We start from the raw sequence: 24,006 nt of genomic DNA, 5'->3' as shown, positions 1-24,006 counted from the left end.
TAGTCTCTTGAATAGTAAGTTACTTATTCTCGGGTCATCTGCAAAGACTTGGCTAAAAAACAACTTCCGACTTTAAGATGATGACAATCTCCACACCCTGCAAGGATTGGGAGTTAAATGTTGAATTTGCTGCCTTGATTCCGAAGTGCGATTGATTATTTACACCAAAAGTCACAATATTCCTGCCAAGGTCTGCTCCGTTCGTGAGAGGGAGGGCAGAGTTGTCGCAATGACCAGATGAAGAACACTCTTCGAGCCACGTCCTGGAACTGTTCCTAACCTGTTTTAATGGAGCTGACCTGCAGCTGCTCTGGCCCTTGCTGCTCTCACAGGTGTACTGACAGAGTGTCATCATTACTGACGGTAAAGGCCTCGGCCTGGGGGGGGGGGGGGGGGGCGGGGGGGGGGGGGGGGGGGGGTACCTTCAGTAGAGCAGAAACAAATGCACTGAAGTCAAAAACACTGGAGCAAAATTGTGAGAGGTGGACAATGGGGCAACTGGTCTCATTTATCTGGGTATAGCTGCACACCTCTGCTATTTATAAATCCACAACTTGATCTCTTTCTTTTCAAAGAACATAGAATCCCTACAGTGCAGAAGGAGGCCATTCGGCCGATCGAGTCTGCACCAACCCTCTGAAAGAGAATGTGTAAGCCCAATTCCCCATTGACGTAACCCCATCTGGGGGCAATTTAGCCTGGCCAATCCACCTAACCTGCACATCTTTGGACTGTGGGAGGAAACCGGAGCACCCGGAGGAAATCCACGCAAACGTGGGGAGAATGTCACCCAAGACCAGATTTGAAGCTGCGTCCCGGGCGCTGTGAGGCAGCAGTGCTAACCACTGTGCCACCCGTGCCGCCGTTATATTTATAACAGAAACAGGTTTGCAGTCAACTTTTGTAGTATTCAGACATTTTGAGTTGATTAGGGCCGGCTCATACTGTTAGACTGAAGAATAACTGTTTGCCCTGAGTTCACTGAAATCTCCTAAATCTGGGGCGGAATTCTCCGGAAACGGCGCGATGTCCGCCGACTGGTGCCCAAAACGGCGCAAATCAGACGGGCATTGCGCCGCCCCAAAGGTGCGGAATGCTCCGCATCTTTGGGGGCCGAGCCCCAACATTGAGGGGCTAGGTCGGCGCCGGACGGATTTCCGCCCCGCCAGCTGGCGGAAACGGCCTTTGGTTCCCCGCCAGCTGGCGCGGAAATGACATCTCCGGGCGGCGCATGCGCGGGAGCGTCAGCGGCCGCTGACAGCATTCCCACGCATGCGCAGTGGAGGGAGTCTCTTCTGCCTCCGCCATGGTGGAGACCGTGGCGGAGGCGGAAGGGAAAGAGTGCCCCCACGGCACAGGCCCGGTCGCGGATCGGTGGGCCCCGATCGCGGGCCAGGCCACCATGGGGGCACCCCCCAGGACCCCAGAGCCGCCCGCGCCGCCTTGTCCCGCCGATAAGGAAGGTGGTTTAATTTACGCCGGCGGGACAGGCATTTTAGCGGCGGGACTTTGGCCCATCCGGGCCGGAGAATCGAGCGGGGGGGCCCGCCAATCGGCGTGGCGCGATTCCCGCCCCCGCCGAATCTCTGGTGCCTGAGACTTCGGCAACCGGCGGGGGCGGGATTCACGCCAGCCCCCGGCGATTCTCCGACCCGGCGGGGGGTCGGAGAATCTCGCCCCTGATGTCCCCCATATCCTATTTAGATTTACTCTGAAGTATTTTCCTGTATTTACCTTTTCTCTATTGACATCTGCTTTGGAAGTAAGTCCTCAGCTCAACTCAGGCTTTTGCCTGCAACTTTGAAGTGAAGCAGGAGAGATCTACTTAAATCAAAAGAAAAGGGAACATCTCTACTAAGTATTGACTTCAAACAGAGTGCTACCCTATTTCTGAAGGGTACTTTGCGATACAATAAAATTACCAGATGTACTGGTGCAGCAGTCACAGCTGGAGGAAACCTACGGGCAACTTCACTTCATAAGAATGGTAAGAGACAAGACAAGCAGATCCAATTACACAAGATTGAAACTTCTCCTCAAAAGGTGCCTTGGAAATAAATCTTTAATTAATGGGAATAAAATGTTGCAAACAGATCATTGACAATATTCCACAAAGCCAATTGTCATCGAAAGACACCCCACAGGAAAACACTAGGCCTAATCCCAATAATATTTTCTGTTATAAATCATCAGACCCAGACATTACCAACTGTGCAAACAAATGATCCAGTTTGCTCACAGCCCATTAACCTTTTCACTGACATAGTCATAAACTGTGGCTTGAATGAAATATTTACAGGGATAGCAAATAACTACACCGAAATACATTGAGGGTTTCCTGTACCTCTCTTTGCCTCCCACACACTTATTTGTCTGTTGATTTTCATGTATCTTTGGCGCATTTTGAACAGAGTGCTCTTAAACTGATTGAACATAATTATTTAAAATTACAAATAAAAGCAGATACGATTATTTCAGTCTGGATTTTAGACATGACCAGACAATGGGCCAGTTATTGAGTACTTAGTAGAAGCTGCTGCACATATTAGACTCAGTATTTCACTAAGCCCTCAGTCTTCTGCCGAAAGGCTTCTGATTTAATGGACTCAAGACCATTCTCTTGTGAACTTCCCCCTCAGACATAAAGCAATTACCTTTGAACAATGACCTGTGGTTTGAAGTTGTGACACATTCAAAGAATACTTCATTGGAAGCCAGTGCTGGTGTTTTGTGTTACTTTCTTTAATGGACATCACAAAGTTCCAATGCTTTTGTGACTGTGAAAAACAGGATGATGACATTAAAAGTTCCAGAAACGGAAGACTGTTGTTAGGAATTGATGCGCGATCAATTACACTCAAGACGAAGTGATTTCATAACTGAAGGCTTTAATCTACCAGAACTTGTTCCCCAGCAGCTTCGGTACAGAAAGTGAAGGCTGCTGGGACGGCACCGTTTGTTATACTCCGCCTGTCAGGGCGGAGCTACGTAACAACAGCCAATGGTAAACTCCTGGGTTTAACCAATGGTCATCAGCCTCTTAGGTACCGCAATACCTGGTACTACCACATTCACCCCCTGTTAAAAAAGAGTCCGGTGGGGGTGATGGCCAGTGGTAACAGTCGCCTTTAACATGGTATGATCAAGTATGGAGGTTCCGTGCTGTCGAGGTTATTCACAAAGTGTTCGTTCCCAGTTAAAGTCACAGCGATGCAATCAGTCGATCGGGTGGCATGGTTGACCTTCTGGAGCGTCTGGGCTTCGGTGGTGATTCTGGTAGGGGTCCCGGTGGTTGCGACTCCGGGAGCATGGTTTCTGTCTCCCTGGCAGCTTCGTCACCCCTAGGCGGCGCTGTTGGGGCAAACGGTTGACATGGCGGGGGCGCCTGTAGGGGGCATCGGTGGGTGGGCGTGCCTAGGCAGGAGCGGCGGGAGTACTGACCCTCCAGTGAGGTGCTGTGGGGGGGGGGGGGTGGGGGTGGGGGTAATGGTTCGGGTGCGCGTGGGGTTCCGGCGGGCGCCAGGTCCCGAAGGGAGACTGTATCTTGCCGGCCGTCAGGGAACGCCACATAGGCGTACTGGGGGTTAGCGTGCAGCAGGCGTTCAAAGGGACAGGAAGCCTTTATCAGGTGCGCCCTCTCTGGCCGGTAGAAGTGCGGTTTGCATTCCGCGCAGATTGGCAGTCCCTGGTGACTGTCCTGACCTCCTCGATGGAGTAGGGCAGATTTCGGTACTTGATGAAGTAGAAGAAACGAGTGACCCCCGGGTGGCAGAGGTCCTCATGGAGGGCTCGGAGGCGGTCCACTTGTGCAGTGGCACAAGTGCCGCGGGACAGGGCATCAGGAGGCTCGTTTAGCTTCCCCGGACGGTACAAGATCTCGTAGTTGAAGGTGGAGAGTTCTATCCTCCACCGCAAGATCTTGTTGTTTTTTATCTTGCCCCGCTGTGCATTATCGAACATGAAGGCAACCGACCGTTGGTCCGTGAGGAGAGTGAATCTCCTGGCGGCCAGGTAATGCCTCCAATGTTTCACAGCTTCTACTATGGCTTGTGCCTCTTTTTCGACCGAGGAATGGCGAATTTCGGAAGCATGGAGGGTACGGGAGAAGAAAGCCACAGGCCTGCCCGCTTGGTTGAGGGTGGCCGCCAGAGCTACGTCGGACGCATCGCTCTCGACCTGGAAAGGGAGGGACTCATCGATGGCGCGCATCGTGGGCTTTGCAATGTCTGCTTTGATGTGGCTGAAGGCCTGGCGGGCCTCCGTCGACAGGGGGAAGGTTGTGGACTGGATTAGGGGTCGGGCTTTGTCTGCGTAGTTGGGGACCCACTGTGCGTAATAACTGAAAAACCCGAGGCAGCGCTTTAGGGCCTTGGGGCAGTGAGGGAGGGGGAACTCCATAAGGGGGCGCATGCGGTCAGGGTCGGGGCCTATAACTCAATTTCGCACTACGTAGCCTAGAATGGCTAGATGGTCGGTGCTAAACACGCATTTATCCTTATTGTATGTCAGGTTAAGGATTTTCGCGGTCTGGAGAAATTTGCGGAGGTTGGTGTCGTGGTCCTGCTGGTCATGGTCGCAGATGGTGACGTTATCCAGATATGGGAATGTTGCGCGTAAGCCGTACCGGTCAACCATTCGGTCCATCTCTCACTGGAAGACCGAGACCTCATTAGTGACACCAAAGGGAAATCTTAAAAATTGATAGAGCCGCCCATCTGCTTCGAAGGCAGTGTACTTGCGGTCACTATTACGGAGGGGTAGCTGGTGGTAGGCGGACTTGAGATCCACCGTGGCGAAGACCTTGTATTGTGCAATCCTGTTTAACAGGTCGGCTATACGGAGGAGAGGGTATGCGTCCAGCTGCGTAAACCTGTTGATGGTCTGGCTGTAGTCAATGACCATCCTATGTTTCTCCCCGGTCTTTACCACCGCTACTTGAGCCCTCCAGGGGCTGTTGCTCGCTTCGATGACCCCTTCCCTCAGCAGCCTTTGGACCTCGGACCTGATGAATGTCCTGTCCTGGGCACTGTACCGCCTGCCCTTGCTGGCGACAGGTTTGCAATCCGGGGTGAGGTTCGCAAACAGGGAAGGCGGGTCGACCTTAAAGGTTGCGAGGCCGCAGACAGTAAGGGGAGGTATAGACCTGCCGAATTTAATGGTCAGGCTTTGCAAATTGCATTGGAAGTCCAGCCCCAGGAGTGTAGCCGCACAGAGGTGCGGCAGGACATACAGGCGGAAATTGTCGAATTTCCTGCCTTGGACAGTGAGGTTCGCTAGGCAGAACCCCTTTATCTCCACCGAGTGTGACCCGGAGGCCAGGGAGATCCGTTGGTTTACGGGATGGGTGACAAGAGAACAGCGCCTTACCGTGTCGGGGTGAACAAAGCTTTCCGTGCTCCCAGAGTCAATCAGGCAAGACGTCTCGAGGCCGTTGATGAAGACCGTCGTTGTAGCTGTTGCGAATGTCCGGGGTCGACTTTGGTCCAGTGCCTCCGAGGCCAGATGAAGCAGTTGCGAGTTCTGATCGGGCAGCGTGTAGTCGGCCGTGCTGGGGGCCTGGGGCCCCATCCAAGATGGCGTCACCCATGGGTCGCACATGGTGTCCGGGGATGACCAAGATGGCGGCGGGGATGGACAAAATGGCGGCGCCCACCCGTCCAGCGTGGTGTCCGGGGGGCAAGATGGCCACGCCCATGGGTCGCACGTGGCCCTGGGATAGGGGGGTGGTGGTGAGCGCTGGCCGGGCGGGGCCTGAAGGAGGGGCTGCCGCGGCTGTCCGGAGTCGCTGGAGACCGTGGCCACGGTGCGGGCCTGGCAGACCCCCACAAAGTGGCCCTTCTTGCCGCACCCTTTGCAGGCGGCGGTGCGGGCCGGGCAGCGCGGGCGGGGATGATTCGCCTGCCCACAGAAGAAACAGCGGGGCCCGGTGGCGTTAGCGGGCCGTCTCATAGCGCAGGCCGGCGGGGTCAGGGGGAAGGTCTGTGGGGCTGCCGCTGCGGGGTGCCATGCAGCCCATGGGCCGCCACGCGGTCGGGCGCATAGGACTGCGCGTTTTTGTAGGCAACGTCCATGGACCCTGCCAGGGCCCGTGCCTCTCTAAGTCCCAGGGTATCCTTTTCTAGGAGTCTTCAGCGGATATCCGAGGAGCTCATACCTGCTACGAAGGCATCCCTGATTAAAAGTTCCGTGTGCTCGCTCCCCGAAACTTGCGGGCAGCCACAGGTTTGGCCCAGCACTAGTAGCGCCCGGTAGAAATCTTCCAACGATTCCCCGGGGCTTTGCCGTCTAGTTGCAAGCAGGTGACGTGCGTAGACCTGATTTACAGGGCGAATATAATGTCCTTTTAGCAGTTCGATCGCGGCATCATAGTCCTCCGCCTCCTCGATAAGGGGGTAGACCCCAGGGCTGACCCTTGAGCGCAGGAGGTGCATTTTCTGTCCTTCTGAGGGGGTGCCTCCGGCCGTCTCGAGGTAGCCCTTAAAGCACGCCAGCCAGTGTTTAAATATTGCAGCCGAGTTCTCCGCATGGGGGCTGAGTTGAAGGCACTCGGGTTTGATTCGGAGATCCATCCTTCCAGCTTAAGTCTAGTAGATTAAATTGATGCACGATCAATTACACTCAAGACGAAGTGATTTCATAACTGAAGGCTTTAATCTACTAGAACTTGTTCCCCAGCAGCTTCGGTACAGAAAGTGAAGGCTGCTGGGACAGCACCGTTTCTTTTACTCCGCCAATCAGGGCGAAGCTACGTAACAACAGCCAATGGTAAACTCCTGGGTTTAACCAAGGGTCATCAGCCTCTTAGGTACCGCAATACCTGGTACTACCACAGGATTAAATTAGCCAAGTGAATGCAACGCAGACGCTTTGACAACTGGCGGCTGGTTTTGGTCTTTATTGGGTTGCCAATCATTAGTTATTTTTAAATTGTTCTGGTTTTTATTCAGAGAAGTGCGGAGGAAAGGCGGAATGTCAGGAAACTACCACAATTCTTTTTCCGATATAAATGTTTACTCTCAATTTTCATGATAGCAAGTGTGCAAACGCAACAAAATTGATTTTAATTCTTTAATTGGAAGTAGGCATCGCTGGCTAGGCCAGAATTTATTGACATCCCCCATTGCTATTGAGAAGCTGCTTCCTGGACCATTGCGGTCCATGTGATGTAGTGACACACACACTGCCTAATGATATTGAATGCTCAGTAGATCTTGACTTTTCCAAAGTCTGTAATCTGGAGCAGTTTCCTTCATGACCCCTCTGGGTGACCTCTACAGCCTTCTGCTGTAACTCTTCACAAAAAAAAATATTTCTTCGCCCCTCTCTCTCTAAGCTCCACCAACCCCCTCAAACAAAGGTTCTCCCCCGAGGTGTCACAGCCTTCAGCCAATCTGTATAATTTGTTTATAAGAGTGTCAACCAGTTCTCCAGGTTGCTGGGCATGTTTATCAAATTTTGTTCGCTCTAAAATTTTGTTGCTTATTAGATTAAAATATGTATTGAACAATTTTAGAATTCATCAAATTTATCTGAGGATTTGTTTATTCCTTGCCCCGCAATAATATCATTGGCTATCAGACCTATTGAATAATGTAGTGTATTCACTTGTTCAGCTTTTGCATTTTATCTAATCTTTAAGCCATCATGCAGCTGGAGAATATTTCCTGTGAAAGTCCCTCTTTTGTGTTGGATCTGTCTTGATTGCTCTGGTATTTGTGATTTATTGCCCATGATTGCTTTAAAATTCAGGTGAGTGCAGCTTTAAATGTTGTGCATGTTTTAAAAATGGTGCCCCAGTCACCATTCTTTTCAAACAGTCTTCCCAAGCTTGTCACATTTCGACGGGCTGGTGGTCACAACCTCTTTGTCTTTAGTTTTGTAAGAAGTCTTACAACACCAGGTTAAAGTCCAACAGGTTTGTTTCAAACACTAGCTTTCGGAGCACTGCTCCTTCACCTGAGGAAGGAGCCGTGCTTCGAAAGCTAGTGATTCGAAACAAACCTGTTGGACTTTAACCTGGTGTTGTAAGACTTCTTCCTGTGCTCACCCCAGTCCAACGCCGGCATCTCCACATCTTTAGTTTTGTGCAGCGATTTACTCAAATCAATTATCCTGGGCCTACCCTGTGATATTGGAAGATTTTCATGCATTTTAAGGTCGATTTCTGGATTCAGCTGAGGTTTTCAAACCTTCTACTTCTTATTTTCTCACAATGAGCTCGGCTGCCCCGGGATTTGGCATTGATCCTGAACCTGGGCTGGTTCTGAGTTCAGTATGGTTGAACATTAAGGGGGGCATTTTCTTCCCCTGTTTTCGGTAGGAGGAAAAGCTGGTGGGGCCAAGAATCCAATGGGAGTCACAAAACAGGATTTACACCAACAGGATTGTCCAATGAGACATTCTCCACATCCCCCATGATGTAATGGGGTTCCCGCTAAGAAAGGTCAGGAACTCCATTTGCAGACATGTAAATATCATTTAGTGGGCCTCCCCCTTGCATCATCCTTGCATCATCCACCACCCCCCACCCCCCTCCCTGTGCCTGTTGGGAGATCAAAGAGACAATGCTGGAAAATCTCAGCAGATCTGGCAGCATCTATAGGGAGAGAAAAGAGCTAACATTTCAAGTCCAGATGACCCTTTGTCAAAGCCTGTTGTTGGGAGATCTTCTGTTGGGGGAGCTCAGGGTTGTGTGGTTTCCTGCGGGCTGGGTTGGGCTACACACCGCTTTGTCCACCTGAGCTGATGCACAGTCAGAAAATGAGAAAAATTCTGCCCTACATCTTTAATCATAACACAATGTATACATACATGCAGCTATGAGTTATGAGTTAATTCCATGCTTGCTTCTACACAGGTCTCTGGCTAGTCTACATCTGAATCTAGTCTCCGGTCATGGGTCTCTATACATCACACTGTAGGTGGTACTACTGCCCAATCCCACATTAACTCTTGCTATGCCAGATACCCAAACACTACAAATTCCACTTCAGTTATAAAGGTGGTTCAGTGTAAAGATTATTATAATCATGCTGTCGAGATAATATAAGATTCATGCAACTTGAATCCTAATAAATGACTGGGACACACAAATGTCACTGTGCAAACATATGAGTGTGTGGTGTTTAGGCTGGGCTGGGGGAGGGGGGCTTCATCGCTGAGGTTTGCTTTGGTGGTGTTGGAACTTCATTAGTAACCATAACAACTGATAGCTCCATGTGGTTTGTACGTGGGCTTCTGTTTTAAAATTCACATAAATATTAGAGTAAGTGTTTGAGGATTAGATTGGATTAGTGAATGTCTGCAACATGTTCCCTAACAACACTCCCCACATCACACCCCATCCTCAGAATCTCAGAAATCTTAATTCAGGTCTTTTCAACATATATTCAAAATTCACAAGATAATTACAGACAGGGGAGGCCATTCGACCTACTGACTTCACCCATCCTGAAGTACACCACAATGGCCTTGTTGCAGCAATCAATTATTTTTCTAATCTCTGCTAATCCAGCTAGAAGTCCATTCTGTATAGTAATCAGTCTGTGTGTGATGAATTTCCTGATACCTCCTGAATCTATCTTTAATTACCTTGAACTTGAGCCTCCATGTCCCATTTAGATTTACTTTGTAGGATTTGCAGGGTGGGAGGGGTGTGTAATGGTGGTTAATGTTGCTGGGCCAGTAATCGAGAGGCCCAGGTTAATAGTCTGGGCATGTGTTCAAAATCCCATTAAATTCAATTAATATACCTGGAATACGATGACCCACATAACTTTCATTGATTGTTTTTTTTTCTTTTTTTAAATTTAGAGTACCCAATTTATTTTTTCCAATTAAGGGGCAAATTAGTGTGGCCAATCCACCTACCCTAATCTAAATAGGACAGCTTTGGGTTGTGGGGGTGAAACCCACGCAAACACGGAGAGAATATGCAAACTCCACACAAACAGTGACCCAGGGCCGGGATCGAACCTGAGACCTTGGCGCCTTGAGGCAGCAGTGCTAACCACTGCAGCACCGTGCTACCCTAATTATCATTGATTGTTGTTTGGTTTGCTAATGTCCTTCAGGGAAGGGAATCTGCCATAATTAGCTGGTATGGCCTACAAGTGAGTCCAGATCCAAAGCAATGTGATTGACTCTTAACTGCCTCTGATAGGACCTAGCTAGCCATGTAATTCGAGGGCAATTAGGGATGGGCAACAAATGCTGGCCTTGCAACATCCCATGAAAGAAACAAAAAAGGCTGGGCAGGATTCTCCCATTCGGCGACAGAGTGTCCACGCCGTCGGAAACGTCGTCACGTTTTACGACGGCGTGAACGGGCCGCTGGGAGTACCGATTCTGGCCCTTATAGGGGGCCATCACGGCGCTGGAGCGGTTCACGCCTCGCCGCCCCGACGCTGGCCCGGGATTCTCTGCAGAGCTCTGGAAAGGCAGAGTCCCGCCAGCGCCGTCCACGCCTGATTTCAGCCGGCGGGACCTCTGCGCGCAGGGTCGGGGGGCGACCTCTGGGGGGGGGGGGCGACCCCGAGGGCACCAACCCACGCATGCGCGGTGGCCTCCCTCAACGTACCGGCCCCGACGCAACATGGCGCAGGAGTTCAGAGGCCAGCACTTACAAAATAGGCCCAGGGAGCGAGAGGCTGGCCCGCCGATTGGTGGGCCCCGATCGTGGACCAGGCTCCATCGGTGGCCCCCCCGGGGTCGGGCCTCCCCCCCCCCCCCCCCCAGAGGCCACCCCCCCGGCCCTGCGCGCAGAGTTCCCGCCGGCTGAAATCAGGTGTGGACGGCGCCGGCGGGACTCTACCTTTTCAGAGCGGCCGCTCGGCCCACCCGGGCAGGAGAATCGGCGGCCCAGCTGCCTAAAGCTGCCCGCAACCGGTGCCGCGCCAAATGCGCCAGCACCTATGGCGCCGATTCTCCGCTCTGCAGAGAATCCCGTGCCAGCGTCGGGGCGGCGAGGCGCGGCTGCGGGGATTCTCTGGCCCGGCGCGGGGCTGGGAGAATCCCGCCCGCTGTGTTTACTTTTTCAAAATTGATATCATATATACTTGTATTGTTTGAAAACGTCAGATTTTCAATGCTTTTGAATAAGTGAGACATTAAGGATCAGTATCAGTACTTTTCCCGGCACTGATCCCAGAGCTTGAATGCCTTCTCCACCTATCCATGTCTCAATTACTTTTTTATGTTTACGGATGTGGGCGTCACTGGGCAGGCCAGCATTTCTTGTCCATTGCTAATTACCTTGAGAAGGCGATATCATAGAATCATAGAATTTACAGTGCAGAAGGAGGCCATTTGGCCCATCGAGTCTGCACCGGCTCTTGGAAAGAGCACCCTACCCAAGGTCAACACCTCCACCCTATCCCCATAACCCAGTAACCCCACCCAACACTAAGGGCAATTTTGGACACTAAGGGCAATTTATCATGGCCAATCCACCTAACCTGCACATCTTTGGACTGTGGGAGGAAACCGGAGCACCCGGAGGAAACCCACGCACACACGGGGAGGATGTGCAGACGATGTGAGCTGCCTTCTTGAACCACTGCAGTCTCTGCTGTTAGGGAGGGAGTTCCAGAATGTTTTATTTAAAAATTTTTAAAAATAAATTTAGAGTACCCAATTCATTTTTTTCCAATTAAGGGGGCAATTTAGTGTGTTCAATCCACCTACCTTGCACATCCTTGGGTTGTGGGGGTGAAACCCACGCAAACACGGGGAGAATGTGCAAACTCCACACGGACAGTGACCCAGAGTCGGGATTGAACCTGGGACCTCGGCGCCGTGAGACTGCAGTGCTACCACTGCGCCACCGCGCTGCCCGGAGTTCCAGAATTTTGACCAAGCAACAGTGATGGAACGATTATATATTTCGAAGTCAGGATGCTGAGTGATTTGGAGGGGAACTTACAGGTGGTGATGTTCCATGGTATCTTCTGCGCTTGTCCTTCTAGAAGGTAACGGTACTGGATTTTGAAGGTTCTGTCTAAGGAGCCTTGGTATATTCATGCTCTGCATCTTGTAGATGGTACAAACTGCTGCCACTGTGAGTCGGTGGTGGAGGGAGTGAATGTTTGTAGATGGGATGTCAATCAAGCTGGCTACTTTGTCCTGGATGGTGTTGAATTTCTTGAGTGCTGTTGGAGGTGCACTCATCCAGGCAAGTGGGGAGCACTCCATCACACTTATGACTTGTGCCCTTTAGATGGCAGACAGGCTTTAGGGAACCAGGAGGTGAGTTACTCACCGCAGGATTCCCAACCTCTGACCTGCTCTGGTAGCCACAGTATTTATATGAATAGTCCAGTCCAATTTCTGATCAATGGTAACCCCCAGGATGTTGATTGTGGGGGATTCAGCCTTGATGTCAAGAGGTGATGATTAGATCCTCTCTTGTAGGAGATGGTAATTTCTTGGCAATTATGTGGTGTGAATGCAATTTGCCACTTGTCAGCCCAAGCCTGGATTTTCTCCAGGTCTTGCTGCATTTGGACATAGACTGCTTCAGTACCTAGGGAATCAGGAATGGTGCTGAACATTACGCAGTCAACAGCAAACATCCCCACTCCTGACCTTATGATGGAAGGAAGGCCATTGATGAAGCAGCTGAAGATGGTTGGGCCGAGGACATTACCTGTGTAACTCCTGCAGTGGGGTCCTGGAACTGAGATGATTGACCTCCAACCACCACAACCATCTTCCTTTGTGCCAGGTATGACTTCAACCAATGGAGAGGTTTCCCTGATTCCCATTGACTCCAGTTAAGCTATGGCGCCTTGATGCTATTCTCCGTCAAATGCTGCCTTGATGTCAAGGGCAGTCACTCTCACGTCAGGAGTTCAGCTTTTTTGTCCATGTTTGAACCAAAGCTGTAATGAGGTCAGGAACTAAGTGACCCGGGCAGAACCTAAACCGAGCATCCATGAGCAGGGTATTGCTGAATAAGACAAACAGGAGGAAGATCATCGTCCAATGTTGGGGGTTTACTACAGAAGGTATAGAAGTCTGCAGACCCGCACATCCAGACATAGCAACAGCTTCTTCCCGACAGCTATAAGACTCCTCGACGACTCCCCATCAGACTGATCTGTTCCCTGTAAGAACACTATTCACGATGCCCTATGAAATGAAATGAAAATCGCTTATTGTCACAAGTAGGCTTCAAAATAAGTTACTGTGAAAAGCCCCTAGACGCCACATTCCAGTACCTATTCGGGGAGGCTGGTACGGGAATTGAACCATGCTGCTGGGCTGCCTTGGTCTGTTTTAAAAGCCAGCGATTTAGCCGTGTGCTCAACCAGCCCCTATGCTGCTCTTACTCATGTATTTGCTTTGTTTGGCCCCTTGCAGCTCCTGTTAGACCGCTTGACAGCTCTGGAGCTGCAAATGGACTCACTTTGGAGCATCCACGATGCTGAGGAAATCGTGGATAGCACGTTTAGCGAGTTGGTCACACCGCAGATAAAGAGTACTGGGATAAGAAATGGGTGACCACCAGACAGAGGAAGAGTAGGAAGGCAGTGCAGGTATTCCCTAAGGTCATTTCCCTCCAAAACAGGTATACCATTTTGGATACTGTTGGGGGAAATGGCTTACCAGGGGAATGCAGCAATAGCCAGGTTCATGGCACTGTGGCTGGCTCTGCTACACAGGAGGGCAGAAAAAAGACTGGTAGAGCTATAGTGATAGGGCATTCGATTGTGAGAGGAGTAGACAGGCGTTTCTGCATACGCAAACGGGACTCCAGGAAGGTATGTTGCCTCCTGGGTGCAAGGGTCCTGGATGTCTCAGAGCGGCTGCAGGACATTCTAAAGGGTGAAGGTGAACCGCCAGCTGTCGTAATGCATATAGACACCAACGATATAGGTAAAAAACAGGATGAGGTCCAACATGCTGAATCTAGGGAGTTAGGAGATAAACTAAAAAGTAGGATCTCAAAGATCGTAATCTTGGGATTGCTACCAGTGCCATGTGCTAGTCAGAGTAGGAATGACAGGATAGACAGGATGAATGCGTGACTTGGGAGATGTTGCAGGAGTGAAGAATTCAGATTTTTGGGGCATTGGAACCGGTTCTGGGAGTAGGGAGACCATTGCAAATTGGACGGTCTACACCTGGGCAGGACTGGAACCAATGTCTTAAGGGGGTTGTTTGCTAGCGCTGTTGGGAGGATTTAAACTAATGTGGCAGGGGGGGGGTGGGAACCAATGCAGGAAGTCAGAGGCTAGTAAAGATGGGACAGAAACAAAAGCTAGTAAGGAGAAATGTGGAAGGCAGAGAAACAGATTGAACTACTTAGTATGGCAGGGCTGGGAACCAGAGCAGTAGGTCAGCAGGAGAAAAAACTGAGGGAGAGCTACAGACTAAGGCCAGTAAGATTAAGAGGAAGAGCAGGCAGGGAGTGGTTGTTCAATGCAACGGTGCTGATGGGCTGAAGTTCATTAGTTTCAATGTGAGTATTTCAGGTAAGACAGATGAACTTAGAGCTTGGATTAGTACATAGAATTATGATATTGTTGCTATTACAGAAACTTGGTTGAAAGAGGGACAGGATTGGCAACTAAACATTCCAGGATTTAGATGCTTCAGGCAGGATAGAGGGGGATGCAAAAGGGGTGGGAGAGTTGCGTTATTGGTTAAGGGGAATATCACAGCTGTTCTGAGGGAGAACATCTTGGAGGGTTCAGGCAGCGATGCAATCTGGGTAGAGCTCAGGAATAGAAAGGGTGCTGTCACAATGTTGGGGGTTTACTACAGACTTCCAGCAGAGGGCAGTAGAGCAGAGCTGCTGATTGGCTGTTGCAAGGGAAATTTGCATACCTCCGTTGTGGTCAACCTAACTTGAAGGTGTACCTGAGCTAGAGACCCTAGCTGTTCGAGTGAAGACAAGCATCCAGCAGAGGGCAGTAGAGCAGAGCTGTTGCAAGGGAAATTTGCATACCTCCGTTGTGGTCACCCTAACTTGAAGGTGGTTTGTGATGGAGCTGTTGTCAAGTGACATTTAAACCCGAAACACTTCTTCAGTGTTTCCCTCCCTACCCCCTCATCTAACAAAAAAAACCCGCTGTAAAGATCAAGAGGAAGGCTTGAGGCCAGGTAGAAGTAGAAAGAAGTTGAACCGTGACGCCACAGCCTGCAGGTAAGGGATTGGCTGGTGACTGGTAAGTAGTTTTTCTTTTATTTTTCCTCAGGTGTTATCGTGCAGGGTGCAGAGGTTGCTGAGTGAGTGCTTGCTGAGAAGCCATGATGTGGAGATGCCAGCGTTGGACTGGGGTGAGCACAGTACGAAGTCTTACAACACCAGGTTAAAGTCCAACAGGTTTGTTTCGATGTCACTAGCTTTCGGAGCGCTGCTCCTTCCTCAGGTGTCAAGGCTACTAACGACACCGCAAACTGCCGGCTCAAAGTGGAGAGGATCATGGCTACTTGCTGAGAAGGGGAGTGAATAACAGGTAAGCTCTTTCTTTGTTTTTCTTTTTTTTATCTCGAGGGGATGGCAGGGAAGGTAGTGCAATGTTCCTCCTGCAGAATGTTTGAGGTGAGGGACACCGACAGTGTCCCTGCTGATTTCATCTGTGGGAAGTGCACCCATCTCCAGCTCCTCAGAAACCACGTTAGGGAACTGGAGCTGGAGCTAGATGAACTTTGGATCATTCGGGAGGCAGAGGTGGTCATAGATAGGAGCTTCAGGGATGTAGTTACTCCGAAGAATTAAGATAGATGGGTGACGGTGAGAGGGGCTGAGAGGAAGCAGTCAGTACAGGGATCCCCTGTGGTAGTTCCCCTTAGTAACAAGTATACCGCTTTGGATACTGTTGGGGGGGGACTTACCAGGGGTAAGCCATGGGGTGCAGGTCTCTGGCACAGAGTCTGCCCCTGTTGCTCAGAAGAGAAGAGGGGAGAGAAGTAGAGCATTAGTCATTGGAGACTCCATAGTTAGGGGGATAAATAGGAGATTCTGTGGGAACGAGAGAGACTCGCAGTTGGTGTGTTGCCTCCCAGGTGCCAGGGTGCGTGATGTCTCGGATCGTGCTTTCGGGATCCTTAAGGGGGAGGGGGAGCAGCCCCAAGTCGTGGTCCACATAGGTACCAATGACATAGGTAGGAAAAGGGATAGGGATGTAAGGCAGGAATTCAGGGAGCTAGGGTGGAAACTTAGATTTAGGACAAACAGAGTTATTATCTCTGGGTTGTTACCCATGCCACGTGATAGGGAGATGAGGAATAGGGAAAGAGAGGCGTTGAACGCGTGGCTACAGGGATGGTGCAGGAGGGAGGGTTTCAGATTTCTGGATAATTGGGGCTCATTCTGGGGCCGGTGGGACCTCTACAAATGGGATGGTCTACACCTGGACCAGAGGGGTACCAATATCCTGGGGGGGAAATTTGCTAATGCGCTTCAGGAGGGTTTAAACTAGTTCAGCAGGGGCTTGGGATCCTGAATTGTAGCTCCAGTATACAGGAGGTTGAGAGTAGTGAGGTCATGAGTAAGGTTTTAAAGTTGCAGGAGTGTACCGGCAGGCAGGAAGGTGGTTTAAAGTGTGTCCTCTTCAATGCCAGGAGCATCCGGAATAAGGTGGGTGAACGTGCGGCATGGGTTGGTACCTGGGACTTCGATGTTGTGGCCATTTCGGAGACATGGATAGAGCAGGGACAGGAATGGTTGTTGCAGGTGCCGGGGTTTAGATATTTCAGTAAGCTCAGGGAAGGTGATAAAAGAGGGGGAGGGGTGGCATTGTTAGTCAAGGACAGTATTACGGTTGCAGAAAGGACGTTTGATAAGGACTCGTCGATTGAGGTAGTATGGGGTTAGAAACAGGAAAGGAGAGATCACCCTGTTAGGGGTTTTCTATTGGCCTCCGAAAAGTTCCAGAGATGTGGAGGAAAGGATTGCAAAGATGATTCTGGATAGGAGCGAAAGCAACAGGGTAGTTGTTATGGGGGACTTTAACTTTTCAAATATTGACTGGAAACGCTATAGTTTGGGTACTTTAGATGGGTCCGTTTTTGTCCAATGTGTGCAGGAGGGTTTCCTGACACAGTATGTAGATAGGCCAAAGAGAGGCGAGGCCGTATTGGATTTGGTACTGGGTAATGAACCAGGACAGGTGTTAGATTTGGAGGTAGGTGAGCACTTTGGTGATAGTGACCACAATTCGATTACGTTTACTTTAGTGATGGTAAGGGATAGGTATATACCGCAGGGCAAGAGTTATATCTGGGGGAAAGGCAATTATGATGCGATGAGGCAAGACTTAGGATGCATCAGATGGAGAAGAAAACTGCAGGGGATGGGCACAATGGAAATGTGGAGCTTGTTCAAGGAACATCTACTGCGAGTCCTTGATAAGTATGTACCTGTCAGGCAGGGAGGACGTGGTCGGGCAAGGGAACCGTGGTTTACTAAGGCAGTCGAAACACCTGTCAAGAGGAAGAAGGAGGCTTATGTAAAGATGAGACATGAAGGTTCAGTAAGGGCGCTCGAGGGTTACAAGTTAGCTAGGAAGGACCTAAAGAGAGAGCTACGAAGAGCCAGGAAGGGACATGAGAAGTCTTTGGCAGGTAGGATCAAGGATAACCCTAAAGTTTTCTATAGATATGTCAGGAATAAAAGAATGACTTGGGTAACAGTAGGGCCAGTCAAGGACAGTAGTGGGAAGTTGTGCTTGGATTCCGAGGAGATAGGAGAGGTGCTAAATGAATATTATTCGTCAGTATTCACACAGGAAAAAGACAATGTTGTCAAGGAGAATACTGAGATTCAGGCTACTAGACTAGAAGGGCTTGAGGTTCATAAGGAGGAGGTGTTAACAATTCTGGAAGGGGTGAAAATAGATAAGTCTCCTGGACCGGATGGGATTTATCCTAGGATTCTCTGGGAAGCTAGGGAGGAGTGCTGAGCCTATGGCTTTGATCTTTAAGTCATCTTTGTCAACAGGAATACTGCCAAAAGACTGGAGGATAGCAAATGTTGTCCCCTTGTTCAAGAAGGGGAGTAGAGACAACCTTGGTAACTATAGACCAGTGAGCCTTACTTCTGTTGTGGGCAAAATCTTGGAAAGGTTTATCAGAGGTAGGGTGTATAATCATCTGGAAAGGAATAATTTGATTAGACATAGTCAACACGATTTCGTGAAGGGTAGGTCGTGCCTCACAAACCTTATTGAGTTCTTTGAGAAGGTGACCAAATAGGTGGATGAGGGTAAAGCAGTTGATGTGGTGTATATGGATTTCAGTAAAGCATTTGATAAGGTTCCCCACGGTAGGCTACTGCAGAAAATACGGAAGCATGGGATTCAGGAAGATTTAGGAGTTTGGATCAGAAATTGGCTAGCTGGAAGAAGACAAAGGATGGTGGTTGATGGGAAGTGTTCAGACTGGAGTCCAGTTACTAGTGGTGTACCACAAGGATCTGTTTTGGGGCCACTGCTGTTTGTCATTTTTATAAATGACATGGAGGAGGGCGTAGAAGGATGGGTGAGTAAATTTGCAGATGACACTAAAGTCGGTGGAGTTGTGGACAGTGCGGAAGGATGTTACAAGTTACAGAGGGACATAGATAAACTGCAGCGCTGGGCTGAGAGGTGGCAAATGGAGTTTAATGCAGAAAAGTGTGAGGTGATTCATATTAGAAGGAATAACAGGAAGACAGAGTACTGGGCTAATGGTAAGATTCTTGGCAGTGTGGATGAGCAGAGAGATCTCGGTGTCCATGTACATAGATCCCTGAAAGTTGCCACTCAGGTTGAGAGGGTTGTTAAGAAGGCGTATGGTGTGTTAGGTTTTATTGGTAGAGGGATTGAGTTTCGGAGCCACGAGGTCATGTTGCAGCTGTACAAAGCTCTGGTGCGGCCGCATTTGGAGTATTGCGTGCAATTCTGTTCGCCGCATTATAGGAAGGATGTGGAAGCATTGGAAAGGGTGCAGAGGAGATTTACCAGAATGTTGCCTGGTATGGAGGGAAGATCTTATGAGGAAAGGCGGAGGGACTTGAGGCTGTTTTCGTTAGAGAGAAGAATGTTAAGAGGTGACTTAATTGAGGCATACAAGATGATCAGAGGCTTGGATAGGGTGGACAGTGAGAGCCTTTTTCCTCGGATGGTGATGTCTAGCACGAGGGGACATAGCTTTAAATTGAGGGGAGATAGATATAAGACCGATGTCAGAGGTAAGTTCTTTACTCAGAGAGTAGTAAGGGTGTGGAATGCCCTGCCTGCAACAGTCGTGGACTCGCCAACACTAAGGGTATTCAAATGGTCATTGGATAGACATATGGACGATAAGGGAATAGTGTAGATGGGCTTTTGAGTGGTTTCACAGGTCGGCGCAACATCGAGGGCCGAAGGGCCTGTACTGCGCTGTAATGTTCTATGTTCTATGTTCCTAACAGCCAGCGGGAGATAGAGGAGCAGCTATGCAGACAGATCTTGGAAAGATGCATAAACAATAGGGTTGTTGTGGTGTGCGATTTTAACTTTTGCTATATTGACTGGGCACATTTAGAGGCATGGATGGAGCAGAATTTGTAAGGAGCGTCCAGGAGGGTTTCTTGAAACAATATGTAAATAGCCCAACTCGAGAAGGGGCCATATTAGACCTGGTGCTGGGGAATGAGTCCGGCCAGCTGATCAAAGTTTCAGTGGCCTCATAGCTCCAGGATCCCAGGTTCGATTCTCCGCTGGATCACTGTCTGTGCGGAGTCTGCATGTTCCCCCTGTGTCTGCGTGTGTTTCCTTCGGGTGCTCCGGTTTCCTCCCACAGTCTAAAGATGTGCAGGTCAGGTGGTTTGGCCATGATAAATTGCCCTTAGTGTCCAAAAAAAAAAAGGTTAGGAGGGCTTATTGTGTTACGGGAATAGGGTGGAAGTGAGGGCTTAAGTTGGTCGGTGCCAACCCGATGGGCTGAATGGCCTCCTTCAGCCCTGTATGTTCTATGTTCTAAACTGCTTATGGTCAAGGACAAGAGTGGTCCTCAAGTGAAGGTGTTAGACTGGGGGAAGGCTAATTACAACCGCATTAATCTGGAGAGTGTTGACTGGGCGAGGTTGTTTGAGGGAAAATCAACATCCGGCATGTGGGAGGTCAGTTGATTAGAATTCAGGACCGGCATGTACCTGTGAGGACGAAAGGTAGGGGTGGCAAGTATAGGGAGCCCAGGATAACGAGGGATATTATGAACCTTGTCAAAAAGAAAAAGAAAGCATTCATAAGGTCTAAAAGGCTTAGGACAGATTAAGCCCTTGAAGAATATAAATAAAGTAGGAAGGAACTTAAGGTAGGAGTTAGGAAGGTTGAAAGGGGTCATGAAATGTCATTGGCAAACAGGATTAAAGAAAATCCTAAGGCGTTTTATACATATGTAAAGAGAAAGTGGGTAGCCAGAGAAAGGGTTGGTCTATTCAAGGATATTGGAGGGAATCTATGTATGGAACCAGAGGAAATGGCGAGATACTAAATGAATACTTTGCCTCAGTTTTCACCAAAAAGAAGGACTTGGTGGATGAGGAGTATTGGGTAGAGTGTGTAGATATTCTGAGTCATGTTGATATTAATAAAGAGGAGGTGTTGGGCATCTTAAAAAGCATTAAAGTAGATAAGTCCCCAGGGCGTGATGGGATCTAACCCCAGAATACTGAGGGAGGCAAGGGAGGAAATTGCTGGGGCCTTGACAGTAATCTTTGTATCCTCATTGGCTACAGGTGAAGTACCAGAGGACTGGAGAGTAGCCAATGTTGTTCCATTGTTTAAGAAGGGCAGCAGGGATAATCCAGGAAATTATAGACCGGTGAGCCTTAAGCCAATGGTAAGGAAAAGATTCTTAGAGATAGGATTTACACACTTTTGGAAACAAATGGACTTATGGTTTTGTGAAGGGGAGGTCGTGCCTCACTAATTTGATTGAGTTTTTCAAGGAAGTGACAAAGATAGATGAGGGAAAGGCATTATATGTTGCATACATGGAATTCCGTAAAGCCTTTGACAAGGTACCTCATGGTAGAGTGGTACAAAAGGTGAATTCACATGCGATCAGAGGAGAGCTGGCAAGTTGAATATGAATTGGCTTGGGCACAGAAGACAGAGGATAGCAGTAGAAGGATACTTTTCTGAATGGAACGCTGTAACTGGCAGCGTTCCACAGGGATCAGTTCTGGGACCTCTGCTGTTCGTCGTGTATATAAATGATTTGGAAGAAATTGTGATCTTCACATGTGCCTGTGTTCCACTAACGTTCTCCTGTCACCATGCCACCTGTGGTTGGATGCTAGAATTGGAATCTATATTTACAGGCACTAATATTCATATATAGTTTGTTATTATATTATATACACAGATGATAGTTCACATATCATCACATCCTTCTCTTTTTCAAAATGATTGTTAAATCATTGACATGCACATATAAACTATTTACAGATACATGAATTTTAAATGGGTCAAATTGTATGCATGTAAATTTTAAGTGTCCATCATTTTTAAAAGTCTGTATCAGGCTTGCACTGTTCACAGTTTTAATCGATCAGGCTTCTGAATGATTCTGCTGCTGAACTGCCTTTGTTCCCTGAAGTGGTCTTTTTCCTGTGTTTATTGTCTTGAAATATGTGTTGACATCTCGTTTTCTTTGCTTGATCTTTGAAGAACCATTGACTTTTTGCTTCTTGAAAGACCTGTCGTTGAAGCATGAAGAACTCTTGCTCTTTTCTGTTTTCTCTCTCAATACAGGCTTGGTATCTATATGCGCCTTGATCTATATTTTTCTTGAGCATGAATTGGTCTAGTTGTGAGACCTGACTTGCTAAGGCTGCATGGAGTTTGGTTAGGTTTGCCTGCAACCTCTGTACATCCTCAACTAATTGTATTATCTCACGGTCTTTTGCCGCCAGTTCAACTGCCCGATTAGGTTTCACTGCATCGGTTTTCTCCTGGTTTCTCTTGGTCTTCTTTTGATTAAAGTGCTCCAGATGCAGTTTTGGTTGTTCAAACCTTTCCGCTTGATTCCTCAGCTGTTGTTTCTGATGTTTCCTTTCCTTGGACTGACATTTCTGCCTCGCTTTCAACTTTCTCCCAGTGAAATCACTGTCAGGCTTCCCTGGTTTTCTTTTGAAAGCTTCTGCTGCTTTTCTGTTGAAACCTCTCGCAGGTTTTCTTTTTGGAAATTCTGGTTTGCTGGTTTTCCTTTGAAAATTCTCTTGTACTTGTCGACTTCCGGCATGGAAATTGTGTATTTATCCGTACCTTCTCAGTCCACCATCCGCTCAGTGGAATCTTTTTTGTTCCGTGTCTGTGGAAGACCAGCCAGTTGATCGGATTTATCGTTTGGAGACTGTGCTAAATTTGCATCTGTGGTCGCCTTGTGCGCTAATTGTATACAGTCTGCGCCATCTACTCACTGCACAAGCTGTAATTTCTCATCGCAGCTTTTCCTGTTGTCCTCCGAGGCAAACTGGAAAGTGTTATATAAGTTAATTGCCTGTGGACAGTTACAGTCACCAGTCGGGCTATTTTCCTCTGGTCTGAGGTCTCCTGGAGATCATGGGCCTCCGCGTAAAAAGTAAATTGCTGTTTCAAAGCATCCCAGTTGGCATCTATGTTACCAGTCATGAGGAGTGGGCCGGGTGTCCTGAGTGTCTCCATCTCGCTTCACCTGGTCATCTCGAGTTTCGCAGCCGATCTCTTTCCTGTCGAGTCTCTGATTATCCTTTTCGATTTTTCTTGCTGTAACTAGTTTTTCCTAACTGCACTTGTTTGACACCCACTCTGTGGTACCATGTAATGTTCTCTGTATGCATGGATGGCAATGTCTTTGTAGTTGAAGTGATCAGAGAGCAGACGGCTTTGTTTGAGAACAAAGCTATTTATTAACTAACTAAACACGATAAACGTTTCTACGATGTGAACAATAAGTACAGTTAGATACTATGGCTAAATACAAATAACTATGATTAACTAATGTTAATTACTATTGACTAAGGAGCTACTCGATATGTGACCGGACTCTATACCTGCTATCCACATTCTGGCTCAAACGTGGTTGTGCTCCAGTAACATTCTCCTGTCACCACGCCACCTGTGGTCAGATGCTAGAATTGTAATCTATACATACAGGCACTAATGTTCATGTACAGTTTGGTTATTATGTTATACACAGATGATAGTTCACATATCATCACAGCGTTTTACAAATTGTGTCCCCTGACTAACTACATTTAACTGCATGTGAGCCATGTCTATTGTCTAACTTTCTGATCTTGGTGTTTCTCCAGATTGCACATCAGCAGTGGAGGTTGCCTGCTATTTGCCTTGCCCTCTGTAATGATATGTATAATGTAGCCATGATGTGAAGATGCCGGCATTGGACTGGGGTGAGCACAGTAAGAAGTCTTACAACACCAGGTTAAAGTCCAACAGGTTTGTTTCGATGTCACTAGCTTTCGGAGCGCTGCTCCTTCCTCAGGTGAATGAAGAGGTCTGTTCCAGAAACACATATATAGACAAATTCAAAGATGCCAAACAATGCTTGGAATGCGAGCATTAGCAGGTGATTAAATCTTTACAGATCCAGAGATGGGGTAACCCCAGGTTAAAGAGGTGTGAATTGTACCAAGCCAGGACAGTTGGTAGGATTTCGCAGGCCAGATGGTGGGGGATAAATGTAATGCGACATGAATCCCAGGTCCCGGTTGAGGCCGCACTCATGTGTGCGGAACTTGGCTATAAGTTTCTGCTCGGCGATTCTGCGTTGTCGCGGGTCCTGAAGGCCGCCTTGGAGAACGCTTACCCGGAGATCAGAGGCTGAATGCCCTTGACTGCTGAAGTGTTCCCCGACTGGAAGGGAACATTCCTGCCTGGTGATTGTTACCACCACAATCACCAGGCAGGAATGTTCCCTTCCAGTCGGGGAACACTTCAGCAGTCAAGGGCATTCAGCCTCTGATCTCCGGGTAAGCGTTCTCCAAGGCGGCCTTCAGGACGCGCGACAACGCAGAATCGCCGAACA

The sequence above is a fragment of the Scyliorhinus torazame genome, chromosome 4 (genome assembly GCF_047496885.1).
Source record: "Scyliorhinus torazame isolate Kashiwa2021f chromosome 4, sScyTor2.1, whole genome shotgun sequence".
Lineage (NCBI taxonomy): Eukaryota > Metazoa > Chordata > Chondrichthyes > Carcharhiniformes > Scyliorhinidae > Scyliorhinus > Scyliorhinus torazame.
This window is presented reverse-complemented; position numbering follows the sequence as displayed.